The sequence below is a fragment of the Malus sylvestris genome, chromosome 1, assembly GCF_916048215.2.
Source record: "Malus sylvestris chromosome 1, drMalSylv7.2, whole genome shotgun sequence".
NCBI lineage: Eukaryota > Viridiplantae > Streptophyta > Magnoliopsida > Rosales > Rosaceae > Malus > Malus sylvestris.
Window position 1 is genome coordinate 26135517 of NC_062260.1, and position 17291 is coordinate 26152807.

A 17291-nucleotide genomic window follows, 5' to 3' on the forward strand; every position below is an offset into this window, starting at 1 on the left:
GAAACTGCCCATCTCATCTTCAGATCCCACGGTGAGGATGATGAGTTAGAGGGGTAGAATCATCTTTTTATCATTAGGGTTTCAGATTAGGGTTAGGTTCCTTCCCCGTCACTTCGTTCTGTCTTCGGCACAGGCAAGGCCATGCCAATCCTGGGAGAGTGGGAGGGCGACAGTGAGAGAAAGTGACAGTGACAGTGACGGAAAGAGAAATTACAGGGATTTGTAATCCCATCCCATGTTTTCCCCTCATCTCTGTCACACTCAACCTCTCTCTAACCCTTTCTCTTTCGGACAAGGATTGTCTGCCCTCATTGTTCCCGTGCCCTCCCATGCCCTCATGTTTGTGTGGTCACGGTTAAGCCACATCAACATTTTATATTACTATTTATTTTTGTCTTATTATCTCTAAAAAAACAATATAAAATGTTGACGTGGCTTAACCATGACCACACAAAACAGGAGGGCAGATAATCCTTGTCCCTTTTGTTGGCGTACATACACCATCGTCGCATAATAACAAAAAGAACGAATTTCATTCTTTTTGGGGGTAAAGATGTAATTTTGAATCAAATGTTGTTCTTATCCTATTTTTCATATCGTATTTGTAACCGTTCTAATAAAGATGAGGCACACATGTGTGTGGACCCTATTTTTATTAAAGAGATTGAGAAATTTTTTAATGTGCTCAAAACAATAGCGGTACCCAGTGGCGAAGTCAGGAATTGGCGGAGGGTGAGGGGGGTTTAAATGGGTGCAAGGTTAAAAAAATATAGACAACTAAATCATTTTAGACAGGGCCGGTCCTGAGTTTTTGGGTGCCCAATGCGAAAGTTCAAAATGTGTCCTTTTTTAATACGAAAACATATGTTTAAAAAATATATATTTAATGAGAGCTGGAACCCAGTCGAAGCTGGGGGCTAGGTCCTCACGCCCAAATTATATTACTTGAGAAAATATGCAATGGGAAGGGACATAGTACCTAAACCTCGACAATAAAAAATACAATCATATACAACCATTCCTAGCGAAGCTCCTTGAAATTTCGTTATCCTTTGCCTTTTTCTTCCTTTTCATATTACCAGAGAGTTGTTTCCTAAAAGACATGGCTTCGATAATCTGTTTGCAAAAATTACCTACACATGATATAACAAAAATTTTCTATCAAAATTATCATTCCAACACATATTATATATTATAAAAACACTAACACATAGTTTAACATATTATAAAAATTGAACCTAAAAATTGGGTTTGAAATGAAATCAAATAATTCAATTAGTCAAGAATTCAATTCATCAACAACAACAATTCTATACATCAATTATCATATAATTCTATGTCACTAGCAAAATTTTATATGAAATTATGAATTGATAATTCAAATTTAAAAAAAAATAGTTTACCTCAAAACTCAAAAGGAAGGGTTGGTGGTGAGTGAGTGCTCTTGCACTTGTAGCAGCCAATGGGCTTGGCGCTGAGTTGAGGACAGCTTGACAAGGACCTCATGTGCTGCAACAGCTTGCTGGTGAAAGGGAGTCAGGGGGTCAGGACAGCAGGGAGAAGTTGGGGGAATGGGGAACAAAGGGGGGGGTGGGGATATGGGAGTTAGGGTTAGTGGGGACCGAGTGGTCCCTTTAATGTCGTTTTGTTTTTGTTTTTTTGTTTTTGGTTGATTATAATGCCCAAAACCTGGGCCTTTTTTCATCTTTCCTGGGCTATTGGCCTATTTGGGCTATGGACTTCTTTTTTATATATACGTAGTTATTTGGGTTATATTTTTTCTTAATAAAGATGCGACCACATGTGTTGGAGGCATTCTTCTATTAAAAAATATGATCATTTTGAATTGAAAATTTGAAAGGCTTGACGAGTGACGGTAGGCCTACCAAGTATAAAATGGTGGTTGTTTGTTTATAGAAGAGTGCTTGATTTTAATTTTTGTTTGGTTGTGTTACCTCTTCTGGATCTATGTATGAAGGGTGGAAATTTTTTATTTGTATGATCTACTTCATTCATTTGTTGCTCTGGAACCATGGTGGTGATTAAGTGATGCGATAGACCTATGGGCATCGTAATCCCTATCACAATTTATGGTTTGAGATTTTGTTCTCACATGATCTCCCTGTAACATGAAGTTTAACATTTTATATGTGTAATCATGTGGTTCCCAATAAGCTCAGATGAGTGGTTGAAGTCTACTCATTAATTTGCAACTAGTAATGCTTGTTGTAATATTTTTAGATCTAGGTTGTAAGGATCCTTTTGAGGTCAAATTCTTCATGATATATATTTATAATGCTCTTTTATAAATGAATGAAAATATCATACTCTTCTTGTTTAAAAAAAAAAAAAATAGGAGAGTTGGGTAGGTATTACTATTGATGCAAAGCCACAGTTGATTATCAGAGGGCGCAACGAATTGGACTATAAACTAATAGGAATATTATTAAACAATCGAGAATGCCGAAACGGCTACAAAACCCTAAGACTACATTGTGAATAACATGATATCTAATGAATAACAAAACACCCTATTTATAATAAACTAACCCTAACCCTAATGCTAACAGGCTAAACCCAAACTAAACTTATAAGAAAACCCAAACAATAAAATACCTAAGATACTAATATATTCCAACAACCTTGTTGGCTTTAGTAAGGCAAACCATTAAGCATGCAATTACTAGTCAATCCCAGCTGCCAGCTGGTGCAATGGTTGGTTTGGTCTCACATTTTTGGTGTTCCTTGTTGAATTATTGAAAATTGAATCATAATAAGTCTGCATTATGATATGATGGATTACCTAATTCAATGGATGAGCCAATCGCTGCCTTATCACATCACTTTCATATTTTGATTCACCTTGCAATCCAGAAATACATCACACAGAATTCTAAAATGTTCATAATTTCATATAATTGAGCAAATATTAATCAATTATAGATGCTTTGTCTGCCAGTAAAGGGCATGATACAAAATGGCAGAACAGATTGTATGCTTTGTGATCGACAAGTTAATTCAACTACTTGTTGTGCGGAAGCGGCATTCGACTGTAAGTGAATAGCAAGACAGAACAGAATAAAAACAACACCAACAAGAACACCAAGATTTATACTGGTTCGGCAATGCCTACATCCAGTTTGGAGACGACGGAGTATTCCACTATAATCAATGAGAACATACAATAGTGTTTATCACTCAATTTCCCAAAGACCCAAATAACCCCAAGCTCTCACACTTACAATAGGAAGAGAAAACCAAAAATACAAAGCAAGACAATTTGAGAAAATTCTTCTCTATGCCAAATGGCTTCTTGCTATTTTTCTCTCTTCCTTGTTCTTCTCTACTTCTCCATACTTATGGGTTGCACCTTGCTCTCCTTTTATAGCCAAAGAAAAGCTTCTCAAAGACATCAATGGCCAAAGGCCTAACATCAAGTCAAAAAGAATTAGGCATAAGTGCATCCAATTTTGGTTTCCCACATGTAGCATGCCATCCAACAATTTTGACCACAAAAGTAGCCCAAAGATTTGGACTTTGACTACATGTTTGAGTCAATAATCAACAATCTCCACCTTGACTCAAACCCTCTAAGTAGAACTCCAAATAGTCGTCTCCCAATCCCCCATGGGGCAATCAACAAATTTTACAAATGCCAATCAAGTCTAAGCAATGCTTAAACTTGTGCAACGAAACTAGCTTTGTTAACATATCTGCAGGATTGTTAGCGGTCCCAATCTTCTGAAGAAGAATATCTCCCTCATCTATAATCTCACGAACAAAATGGAACCTCACGTCAATGTGTTTCGTACGTGCATGATGAACTTGATTCTTTGCTAAATGAATAGCACTCTGACTGTCGCAATGAACATCCACATGGTCTTGTTGAACCCCTAAGTCATCAAGCAACCCTTGAAGCCAGATGGCTTCCTTTATAGCTTCTGTCACAGCCATGTATTCTGCCTCAGTAGTCGACAAAGCAACTGTAGATTGCAGAATCGACCTCCAACTTACTGGACCTCCAGCAATAGAGAATACAAAACCAGTAGTGGACCTACGCTTGTCCAAATCACCTGCGTAATCAGAATCCACATATCCAACAACACATTTACCAGTAACTTTATCCTGCTGGAACAATAAACCAACATCCACAGTACCCAGAATATACCGTAGAATCCATTTCACAGCTTGCCAATGCCCTTTTCCTGGATTATGCATATATCTACTGACAATACTAACAGCTTGTGAAATATCAGGCCTAGTACACACCATAGCATACATCAAACTACCAACAACATTTGCATAAGGAATTTGAGCCATGTACTGACTTTCTTCAACAGTTTTAGGAGACATAGAAGCGCTAAGTTTGAAATGAGAGGCAAGAGGTGTACTAACCGGTTTTGAATTTTCATTCATCCTGAAACGTTGTAGTACCTTCTTCAAATACTGCTTCTGACACAGACTAATCTTGCCCTTCTCTCTATCTCTTTCAATTTCCATACCTAGTATCTTCCGAGCTTCTCCCAAGTCCTTCATCTCAAATTCATTACCTAGTTGAGTCTTCAACCTTGTAATCTCCACTTTGCTCTTACATGCTATAAGCATATCATCAACATATAAAAGCAGATAAATGAAGGTTCCATCTTGTAGTTTGCGAAAGTATACACAATGGTCATAGTGACTTCTTGTGTACTTTTGCCCGATCATAAATCCATCAAATCGTTTGTACCATTGTCTTGGAGACTGCTTCAAGCCATACAATGATTTTTCCAATTTGCAAACCCAATTTTCCTTTCCAGCAACCTTAAAACCTTCTGGCTGAGACATATAAATCTCTTCCTCCAAATCACCATGTAAGAATGCAGTCTTGACATCAAGTTGGGCCAACTCAAGATCAAACTGCACAACCAAAGCCAACAGAATACGAATAGAAGAATGTTTTACTACAGGAGAAAATACCTCATTGTAGTCAATGTCTTCCTTCTGAGCGTAGCCTTTAGCTACCAATCTGGCTTTGAATCTTACATTGTCTTTTCCCAAAGATTCCATCTTTTTGGCATACACCCATTTACAACCAATTGCTTTCTTCCCCTTTGGTAACTGAACCAGCTTCCAAGTCTCATTTTTATGAAGAGATTTCATCTCCTCATCCATAGATTTCTTCCACAACTCGCACTCTGAACTCATGACAGCTTCTTTGTAGGCGGATGGAATATCATCTTCAATAACGGGAAGTGCATATGCCACAATATCAGTAAATCGAGCAGGCTTTCGGATTTCCCTTCTCGATCTTCTGGTTGCAATATAGTCTTGTTGTTGTGGAGGCTCTTGGGTAGGTGCCTCCTCTTCATCATCCTCATCCTCATCATCAGAATTAACTTCATGCTTGTTCTGATTAACCATAGCAGCCTCATCAAAAGTCACATCTCTGCTTACAACAAATTTCTTCTCATCTGGACACCAGAGTCGGTATCCCTTCACGCCAGTGCTAAAGCCCATAAATAGAGCTTTCTTTGCTCTTGGATCCAACTTGCTTTCTCTGACATGATAGTAAGCAGAACAACCAAATATGTGTAAAAACTTGTAATCAGTACAAGGTTTACTAGACCATACCTCCATGGGCGTTTTGCCCTCATTCGCAGCAGCTGGCAATCGATTAATGAGATGGCTTGCATAAGTGAGTGCCTCAGCCCAAAATGCCTTGCCTAATCCAGCATTAGACAACATACACCGAACTTTCTCAAGCAAAGTACGGTTCATGCGCTCCGCCACCCCATTCTGTTGCGGTGTCTCCCTAACCGTGAAGTGCCTCACAATACCCTCATCTTGACAAACTTTCAAGAAATGATCAGACTTATATTCACCCCCATTGTCTGATCTGAGAGTCTTGATCTTTCGACCGCTTTGCGTTTCAATCATCTTTTTCCACTTCAGGAATATCTTCAAGACTTCATCTTTACGCTTCATGGTGTACACCTGATCGGATCATATTTATATATATTTTTACTTCAAATTCACTCGTCTTTTCTTAGTTAGTTCCTCATATTTTTGAGCTATTTACGTTATTTTTGTGTTTATAGGATTTGTTATGCAAAGAAAATAAAAATAGCACAAATGAGTTTTAAATAATAAACAGAAAATTGTGGAACACGGGTGGACCACGAGAAAAATAATGGAGAGCATAAAATATATATATATATATATATAATATATATACATATAAATAGATATAGATATATAAATAATATATTTATATATCACATATATATCTATATATATAGAGGGAATTGGAAGAATGGTGTGTTAATTATATTATTATATGTAATATGTTAAGGTGGAATGTGGTAGGTGGGCAGTGTGAACGTGGAGGGCAGCCTTGCTGCCATAAAGAATACAAGAGCAATCCGAATGGGGGAGGAAGTGGAAGGCAGCGTGGCTGCCAAAGAAAGAAAACAGAAATAAAGGAATAAAGGTGAGGAGCGCACAGAGATATAAGCGAGGTCAGGAGGAAGCCAAAGGGAGGACGGGGAGAGAGCTGCCATTTGGCAGCTGGGGGGAAGAGAAGTCAGTACGTGCAGGACCACGGGTTGCTGCCTTTGGCAGTTTGGAGCAGTGAAAGGACAGGCGCAAAGAAGGGAAGGCACTGAGCACGTGGAGCGGGAGAAAGGACGGAAAGGGCGGTCTTGAGGTGAGCACGGGAAAATCAGGAACCAAAGTCAGCACGCTGCCCTTGCAGCTGGAGCAAAACCGTGAGACTAGAGGACTGACGCAAGGGATGGGCGCTGCCTTGGGCAGCATGTGTCAGAGGTGCGCAGAAAGATGAGGATGCTGCTTGGCAGCGTGTGTGAGCTGGATGCAGGGCAAGAACGCAGCAAATTATTCTCTCTCGGTTAATCCTCTCCATACTTATATTTTACTGTTGGTTTTATTTTAATAATGTGTAACTAATTTTATTTTGGCTAGAGGTTAATTCAAAGCCATGAATATATTTGTAATATGAATTGATTACCTTCAGTTGTGATTTCTGAGTTGTGATTTAATTTGCTTAACTGCTTGATTGATAACTTATTTTTGTATGTCGATTAAGGATGCATACTTAATTTACATGCATGAATTTGATGCTAGAATATAAGTGAATTTCACCTAATCGTTATGAACTTATATTCACAAGTAGTGAAGGTTGCTAGTCACAATCACGTTAAGTAAATTCTTGGCATAAGTTTCATGCAAATCATAGTAACGAGTGCCTCGTCAATGCTTATGTTTTTCATAGAACTTAATGATTCTTGCTTGTATCTCTATTATGCAATTCATGTAGGGAACTTGTAGGGAATGTTTTGGGTTGTCGTATGCAATCATCCAACCCAATAACTTGTGGAAAAACTGAGGGTTAATTAGTGCAATTCACGGTTAATTTGGGGCGTTGAGATTTACAATTTATTGAAAGAACAACTGAAAATCAATTTAGGTTGCATATGTGTCATGTGTGGAGAAGAACCCTCTAGCTAGTCTGTCACCTATCCTTTCACCTTAATTTCATGCTTTTGTCAATTCTGTAATTTATTTAAGTTTAATTTACTTCTCGTCAAAACCAAACACCCCCCATTATTAAATTATATTATTTAGTTAGTTTTCATTGTTGTTAGTCTTTTAATTCAATTTCCGTCCATTTCAGTTCCTAGTGTCTAATTTGATTGTTTTCATTATTTTGAGTCATTCTAAGTGTGTTTCGAGTTATTAGAGTTTTTAGCCTAGTTTTGTGTCCTTGAGTCTTGTTTAATATTTTTAAATTAATTTAGAATAGATTAGCAATCCCTCCTAATCCCCGGTCTAGAACGATACCCTACTTACATCTATACTACAATTGTCAAAAAGAGGGTTTAATTTGTGTGTCAAGTAATTCTGCGCATCAAATTTTGGCGCCGTTGCCGGGGATTAGCAACTTTGCTAATCCTTTATTTTTGTTTTTTTTTGTTTATGTTTATATTGGTGTTTGTGTATTTTACTTTTGATATTTGATTTATTTTTCTTTCTTTGATTTTAGGTACAAATGGAGCGAGACATGGCACTTGCGACCATTCAAGCTCAATTGGCACAACTCACTGCTCAATTGACTCATAATGCCGAACGAACCACAATGTCAAGTGTCCCTACACTTGATGTGCCCTATGGGCAAGGATATCAAAGTCCTCAATTTTCTGCAAATGAAGATGTTTGGGGATATCAAGGCTATAACCAATCAAGGGGCAACATGTTTTCCAACGCTTGCAATTCAGATTGGAGAGGTAATTCAGATTATATGTGGGATGAACCTCAACAATTTCAACAAGGTGGATATTGGCAGCAAGACGAGTTCTATTCAAGACCTATGCAGCCACCACAGCATCCCCCACAACAATTCCAATCAAATCAAAATATGCCCATGAATTATAATGAAATTCTGGAAGGACTAATTTCTGTGGCGCAGGGTTTACGAAAAGAAGAACAATTGCCGCCATCGGAAGAGTTCTATCAGTGGCCATATGAACCATCACAGCCACCACAACAATCAACCCAATTCAATTCAGGTACATCCTTGGATAATGATACACTGAATAATTTACTCGCCTCTTTGAATCAGGGAGTAGAAAATCAAAACCAGGAGATGCAAGACCGAGTCAAAAGAGTAGACGAATTGGATATGCATGTTGGGCAAATTATGGAATTCATGGCACAGATTCAAGAGCAAAGTGAAGTCTCCAACTCAACTCTTGAAAATTCAAAGGCAGAAGTTGAAATCGATGAAGCCATCACCTTGGAAGGTGACAGGGAGGATGAAGCTGTCCCAGAACCATCCACACACAGCCCGAACTTGGATGAATTGCTGCTGCAAGCAGAAGGGGAGGAGGACGACCTGGGCAGTTTAGAAGAATTCTTGCTGCAAGCTCCTCAAATCCCTATGTCATCCAACTCAGGTGAGGAAGTTCCCATTTCATTTCATTCTAATGATATTCCTATTCTTGGTGCAACAAAGCAGGTCCTAGATCGTGTTGAATATTTCAAAGGCCTTTGTTTCCCAAGAAAAATGATTCAAGAGAATGAAGTGGTGGAAGCATGTCAAGAATACATCCAAGGGGCTGTGCATGAGACAATCAAGCCCAAAGCCGTTGAGTTTGATGACCCGGGACAAGCCACAACCATCATAGTAAATCTGGCCAAGTTCAAAGTCCCGGAAATGTTCAAAAATGTGGTGTTTATCATTGAGTTTGTGTCGAACAATGCAAGTAAGCCATATTCTCCAATTTTAATTTTAATTTTTACTAACATGTTTCTAATTTTTATGATTCAGGCACCCACTCGTGAATTCAGACCATTGCCGAATCATTTCAAGTATCACCTCCCATTAAAAGATAAATTCCATACTTTGGAGCCGAGGGGGGTTTAAAGGAAAGATTCGTCCGGCTAAAGACGTTAAATCAAGCGCTTCTTGGGAGGCAACCCAAACATTCAACGAAGGGAGACTTTGAAATTGCTCAACAAATCTTTTTCCGATCAGATTTGCATTCCTAAACCCTTCTCTTTATTGCATTTATTTTACCTTGTTTAAAGTTCATTAACTGTTAGTTTACTTGCGTGTGAATCTTGTTTAGGGTAGATAAAGTCTTTTTACTTTAATTTACATTTTTTTTTTTTTTTTAATTTTTTTTTTATTTTTTTTTTTTTATTTTACATTTTTTTTACATTGCTTAAAATGAACTTGAAAAAAAAAAAAAAAAAAAGTACAAATATTTTACAATGATGTAAACTAATAGTATTCATTGGTCGGGTGGTGCTTCAGTAGTAGGCGGGGCTTCAGCAGTCGGCGGGGCCACGAAAGGAGGAGGCGGCAGAGGTTGATCAGTTGGAGCTTCACTACGCGGTGCCGCTCCAGAAGACGAAGGCAGATGCGGTTGGAACAAACCCACAAACCTCCGATGATCAAGTAAAATTTGACCATCGGTGTCCTGCATCTGGTCAATCTTCCTCTTCATGCTGGTGGCATAGCTGTGTGCGAGCTTGTGCAATTCCTTATTCTCATGCTTGAGCCCTTTAATCTCTTGCTTGAGACTCTGTATTTCAGCCACCAAGGATTCAACGTGACGGGTTCGGGCATATAGGCGTTGGGCCATGTTGGATACGGAACCCGCACACTGCACACTGAGAGCCAGAGACTCCTTAACCGCCAATTCATCGGACTGTCTAGCGAGCAGTCTGTTATCTCTGGGAGTGACAAGGTTTCGGGCCACCATCGCAGCGGTCATGTCATTTTTTATCACCGAATCCCCCACGGTAAGAGGACCGGTAGGGGATATGAAGGTTGGCCGCCATATGTTGTCTGGTGAAGGCGGAGCTGCCTCTTCACCACGGTTCAAGTCAAAACGGCGATCGGAAGGGCCAGACATTTTCTGAAAGTGTTGAGAAAGAAGAGATCAGACAGATTAAGATTTCGGAAGTGCAAGAAGGGAGTGTTTACAAGAGGGAGCTCAAGTGTGTTGTGGAACAAAATTAACGCCTCTATAAAAAGAAGAATTCAAAGAGGCGCTCCTCAGAAATTGAAGAGGCGTCCTCTCGCAAATCGAAGAGTCGGGCACCTTTCTCAAAAGCTGGATTCTTTTCTCAAAAGAGGAGTTTCCGTTCTCAAAAAACCGGATTCTTTTCTCAAAAGAGGCGTTCATTTCTTAAAAGTTGGGCTTGCTCAGAAACCACGAGCCGAACCCCGGATTTCGCAAGATCAATTCGTCCAGACGTGTTGTCACCCGTCACACGCAAACTCAGCTCTGCGAAAATCACGGGCAGTCTGTCGAAGTGCCGATTCCAACCATCTGTCTCTCTCAGCCTAGTCAGCATTTGTCACATGCAACTGGCAGCTTTGCGGAAATTACGGGCAGCTTTGTCAGAAAGCGCGTAATTTGTATTCTTCACCCATCCACCGGCTGCCGACACTAAGTGAGAGAACAGTTCCGGTTGTGAAGACAAGTCCTATAAGTTTCTACCTTCGCCTTCCACAGCAAAAGCACACTCTCTCAGCACACCCTCTCAACACCTCTTCATCTCCGAAAATGCATTCCCAAAGAATCCTCTCGAGTCACTCTGTGTTCCTCATTCCTTGGGATACTCCTGCGAACAACCCATTCAAAGCAAAAGTATTTCATATCATAAAGGTTGAAAGCAAGAGTATCTCATATCATGCTTTCTCCATGTCCTTCTCCTTGTCTTTGTTTTCCGACAAGGAGAAAGAGAGCAATCAGCCAGCATTTGGTATCAATCTTCCGATCTGGAGTCAACTGCCTGGAACCCCTTCCTGATTGCTTACCTAGCCTTGCTCTCGAGTACTCATCTTCATCATTTTATGCTTTCTCTTCGTCTACCACATCTGCCTGAGGGACAGTAAGGGAAGTGAAAATGATACCTCGAAGCATGTGGAGACAATTCAGCTAGGGACAAGGAGAAAGAAAGCAAGAGGTGGGCACTTGGAAAGATTGAAGAAAGAAATAAGGACCAACACCTTTCCCTCGTGCCTGCCCGTTGTGCAGAAGAAACAAGCAGAGAAGAATGCAGCTTGCACAATCATCCCAGCGGAAGGAGTCCGAACTGAGGAACTAGAGAAGCTGCCACATCTGCTTGGAGAACAAATAAGGAACTGCAACATAACCAAAGAGCAAAGCTTCGCCGTACAATATCATAAAATCATCACTTGCAAGTGAAAAGCTAAGTGTCACCCTGTTCAAGAGGAAAGCTGTGGAAAGTCAACAAGCACGACCAATGATTACTTATTAGTTTTATTCATTATCTTTTATCGTAATTTTCAATTTTTCGTTTGCAATTTTTTTAATTAATTTTCTTGCGTACTTAACTGAATTTTTCCTTTTCTTTGCAGGAACTTTTGGTTATTTCCACCCTTGAAGTTGATTGCAGAATTTTAGCTTGGGGGTCATCGCTTGATTTTACTGCAAATTAGGGAAGTTTTCAGTCCAATTGCGTTATTTTGTTTCTTATTATTTATTTATTTTATTTTATTTTTTTATTTGCATTATAGTGTTTTCTGACATTGGGGACAATGTCAAGTTTAAGTGTGGGGGTAGAAATCTCTAGAATTTCATTTGTTTCTGTGTTGTTAGTTTTTGTTTTCTTAAAAAAAAATAAAAAAAAAATAAAAAAAAAAATAAAAAAAAAAAAATCGGAAAATTTAAAAATCCAAAAATATTGTCTTGTTTCTCTTATTGTTCTGAATCAGATTTTTGTTAGTTTCCCGACCCAATGATATAATTGGATCAAAAATTTGAACCATGATCATCAAGAACTTAGTTAACATGTGTTTTGTGAAATTCCTAATTCTCTTGTTAGTTTTGTATATGTTTGATCATCTTTGAAAAAACCAAATGCACATAGCCGTGTTGATGTGAAACTAAAGCATGATTTAAAGCTTCATATGTGAATTTAGTGACCATATACATCCCATGTGAGTTTTTGAGCCTATTGAAAGTGTGTGCATTTTTCATACACTCCTATTCTTTCATGTGTGATGAACTTATGTGAGATATATCTCTAGAACTTGCGTAACGATCTTTTGAAATGTTTATCATTGATTACATGAACTTGAAAATGATAGAGGCATTAGGTTTACCACCATGGCCCAAATAACCATGTTTCCCAAAGAAAAATGATATCATTAGATTGCCAATTTGAGCCGTGTTTGTTGAACCTTTTATTTTTTATCACCAGATATGTCTACCCTTATACCTGAAATTTTTTTCCTTACCCTTTCCAAGCGAGCAATGCGAGATTGTCTTATGAGAAACGTTTGTGAAGTACTTTGAAGGTGTTTGGCAAAAGAATAAGTGTGGGGGTATTTCATGTTTGTATAAAAAAAAAAAAGTATAAAAAAAAGAGAGAAAAGAAAAAGAAAAAGAAAGATTGTATACGAAGAAAAGAAAAAAATAAAAAATAAAAAATAAAAAGTTTTTAAAGTTTCAGTTTATGGGTAGTGTTGGAGATGTCAGAAGAATCGTTGGAAAGCTTGAGTTCTTATAAATCTAAACAAAAGAATTGCTTGCAATGTAGCTTGGAATTTGTGTTTTCCTATTCTTTCGTTTCAATAACCCTATCCCTAAGCCTCATTACATCCAATAAAAGTCCTCTTGATTTAAGTTTTGCAATTATGACTGTGGAGAAGTGATCTTTATGCAAGCTTATGGTAGAAATTTCACATTTGTTTCTTTGAGCGAAACACATTAAAACTAAACACATGTGTGATTGAGTGCATATCCAGTGAGAAGGTCGCTAGTTTGCATATGATGATTTTAAAAATAAAAAACTTGAAATTGCATTAGCATGGCTATCTCACACACTACACTTCAAGGATGATTTAAAGATTACTGCTAATATTTGAATAAAGAAGTTGAACTTGGATTAGTTTGTTTGTGTTAGCTATGGTTCTTGATGATTTATGTTCTCAAATGAAATTCTATGAGGGTCACATAGGGGGAAACTAATGTTTTTCATGTTATTACTTTTTCATGTTTTCTTTGTTTTGCTCGAGGACTAGCAAAAGCTAAGTGTGGGGGTATTTGATCGGATCATATTTATATATATTTTTACTTCAAATTCACTCGTCTTTTCTTAGTTAGTTCCTCATATTTTTGAGCTATTTACGTTATTTTTGTGTTTATAGGATTTGTTATGCAAAGAAAATAAAAATAGCACAAATGAGTTTTAAATAATAAACAGAAAATTGTGGAACACGGGTGGACCACGAGAAAAATAATGGAGAGCATAAAATATATATATATATATAATATATATACATATAAATAGATATAGATATATAAATAATATATTTATATATCACATATATATCTATATATATAGAGGGAATTGGAAGAATGGTGTGTTAATTATATTATTATATGTAATATGTTAAGGTGGAATGTGGTAGGTGGGCAGTGTGAACGTGGAGGGCAGCCTTGCTGCCATAAAGAATACAAGAGCAATCCGAATGGGGGAGGAAGTGGAAGGCAGCGTGGCTGCCAAAGAAAGAAAACAGAAATAAAGGAATAAAGGTGAGGAGCGCACAGAGATATAAGCGAGGTCAGGAGGAAGCCAAAGGGAGGACGGGGAGAGAGCTGCCATTTGGCAGCTGGGGGGAAGAGAAGTCAGTACGTGCAGGACCACGGGTTGCTGCCTTTGGCAGTTTGGAGCAGTGAAAGGACAGGCGCAAAGAAGGGAAGGCACTGAGCACGTGGAGCGGGAGAAAGGACGGAAAGGGCGGTCTTGAGGTGAGCACGGGAAAATCAGGAACCAAAGTCAGCACGCTGCCCTTGCAGCTGGAGCAAAACCGTGAGACTAGAGGACTGACGCAAGGGATGGGCGCTGCCTTGGGCAGCATGTGTCAGAGGTGCGCAGAAAGATGAGGATGCTGCTTGGCAGCGTGTGTGAGCTGGATGCAGGGCAAGAACGCAGCAAATTATTCTCTCTCGGTTAATCCTCTCCATACTTATATTTTACTGTTGGTTTTATTTTAATAATGTGTAACTAATTTTATTTTGGCTAGAGGTTAATTCAAAGCCATGAATATATTTGTAATATGAATTGATTACCTTCAGTTGTGATTTCTGAGTTGTGATTTAATTTGCTTAACTGCTTGATTGATAACTTATTTTTGTATGTCGATTAAGGATGCATACTTAATTTACATGCATGAATTTGATGCTAGAATATAAGTGAATTTCACCTAATCGTTATGAACTTATATTCACAAGTAGTGAAGGTTGCTAGTCACAATCACGTTAAGTAAATTCTTGGCATAAGTTTCATGCAAATCATAGTAACGAGTGCCTCGTCAATGCTTATGTTTTTCATAGAACTTAATGATTCTTGCTTGTATCTCTATTATGCAATTCATGTAGGGAACTTGTAGGGAATGTTTTGGGTTGTCGTATGCAATCATCCAACCCAATAACTTGTGGAAAAACTGAGGGTTAATTAGTGCAATTCACGGTTAATTTGGGGCGTTGAGATTTACAATTTATTGAAAGAACAACTGAAAATCAATTTAGGTTGCATATGTGTCATGTGTGGAGAAGAACCCTCTAGCTAGTCTGTCACCTATCCTTTCACCTTAATTTCATGCTTTTGTCAATTCTGTAATTTATTTAAGTTTAATTTACTTCTCGTCAAAACCAAACACCCCCCATTATTAAATTATATTATTTAGTTAGTTTTCATTGTTGTTAGTCTTTTAATTCAATTTCCGTCCATTTCAGTTCCTAGTGTCTAATTTGATTGTTTTCATTATTTTGAGTCATTCTAAGTGTGTTTCGAGTTATTAGAGTTTTTAGCCTAGTTTTGTGTCCTTGAGTCTTGTTTAATATTTTTAAATTAATTTAGAATAGATTAGCAATCCCTCCTAATCCCCGGTCTAGAACGATACCCTACTTACATCTATACTACAATTGTCAAAAAGAGGGTTTAATTTGTGTGTCAAGTAATTCTGCGCATCAACACCCATATTCTTCTAGAGAAGTCATCAACAAAGGAGACAAAATAATGGCTACCTCCCCAAGATGCATTCTTGGAAGGTCCCCAAACATCAGTGTGAACATAGTCAAGAATGCCTTTAGTGTGGTGAATAGCAGTGCCAAATTTTACTCTAGTTTGCTTACCCAACACACAATGCTCACAGAATTCCAATTTGCATGCCTTTGCACCTTTCAATAAGCCTTGCTTCACTAATCCTTGCAACGCTTTTTCACCAGCATGCCCAAGACGCATATGCCATAACCTCGTGGTGTCTGGGCTATCTGCGTCAGCAGCTTCGGTGACAGCTGCTCCACCAATAACTGTACTCCCCTGCAAGAAATACAAGTTATTTCGTCTTGTACCTTTCATCACCACCAGTGCCCCGTACACAGCTTTAAGAACTCCACCCTCCATGGTGATCTTGAGACCTTTGGATTCCAATGCACCCAGTGAGATAAGATTTTTCTTCATATCCGGTACATACCGAACATCACTTAATTCTCTGACTGTTCCATCATGCATCTTCAAACAGATTTTGCCTATCCCTTGTGTTTTGCAGGCATTATTATTACCCATCAAAACAACTCCACCATCCAGCTTCTCGAAATTAGAAAACCATTCCCGAATGGGACACATATGATAGGTGCAACCTGAATCCAAAATCCACTCATTTGAGTGACCATCAGCATATGAACTAGCCAAAGCAAACTCGAAATCATCATCCCCAGATTTTGCAATATTTGCTTCAGAACCCGCTTTCTCCTTCTCTTTGTTCTTCAATTTAGGGCAGTCTTTCTTCCAATGCCCCTTTTGGCGACAAAAAGCACATTCATCTTTAGCAGGAAACTTCCCTCGTGACTTTGAACGAGATTTTCCCCGCTTCCCAGATTTTCTTTCCTCTGTTCGACCCCTTGCAACAAATGCCTCGGTTTGTGAATTGTGAGTCTTCAATTCCTTCTTACGACACTCATGATTCACCAATGCCGCAGACACCTCATCAAGTTTCACCTCGGATTTTCCATACAACAGAGTAGTTGTCAAATGATCATAATCATCAGGCAATGAATTTAACAAACATAGTGCCTTGTCCTCGTCAGGAATTTTCACATCAAGGTTTGCTAAATCAGCAAGTATTTTATTATAATCATTGAGGTGTTCGTGCATAGAGATACCTGGACGATACTGAAATCGGAAAAGTCGCTTCTTCAAGAAGAGACGATTTTCTGCGCTCTTGGTCATATACTTCTCCTCCAATTTCGTCCATAACTCCTTAGCAGAAGTTTCCTTCATATACGGGTATTTCAACTCCTTATCAAGGAATGATCGAATAGCAGCACAAGCATGAAGATTAATTCGCATCCACTGCTTGTCATCAATATCTTCTGGTTTATCTTCCAGAACCATATCCAACTCTTGTTGATACAACACATCCATAACTTCACATTGCCACATACCAAAATTATTAGAGCCATTGAATTTATCAACCTCTAACCTTGTAGTAATGGTTGGATGTCTATTGGATGTAGACGAAGACGATGCTGACTCCTTCCTTACAGATTCATCTTTATCTCCAGCCATCTACTCAGCACTATTCACAAATACGGCACTGTTCACAGGTACAATACTGTTCACAGATACTGTAGCAGTTCACAGTTCACAGAACTGTAGCGCCAACACTATTCACGAAACTGGGCTCTGATACCACTTGTTGTGCGGAAGCGGCATTCGACTGTAAGTGAATAGCAAGACAGAAC

At 38.6% G+C, this 17291-nt stretch overlaps 1 pseudogene; it reads left to right on the forward strand.

Moving 5' to 3' along the window:
• LOC126627289 (disease resistance protein RPM1-like) overlaps positions 1-17291 on the forward strand; it is an 84700-nt pseudogene that overhangs the window by 63827 nt on the left and 3582 nt on the right.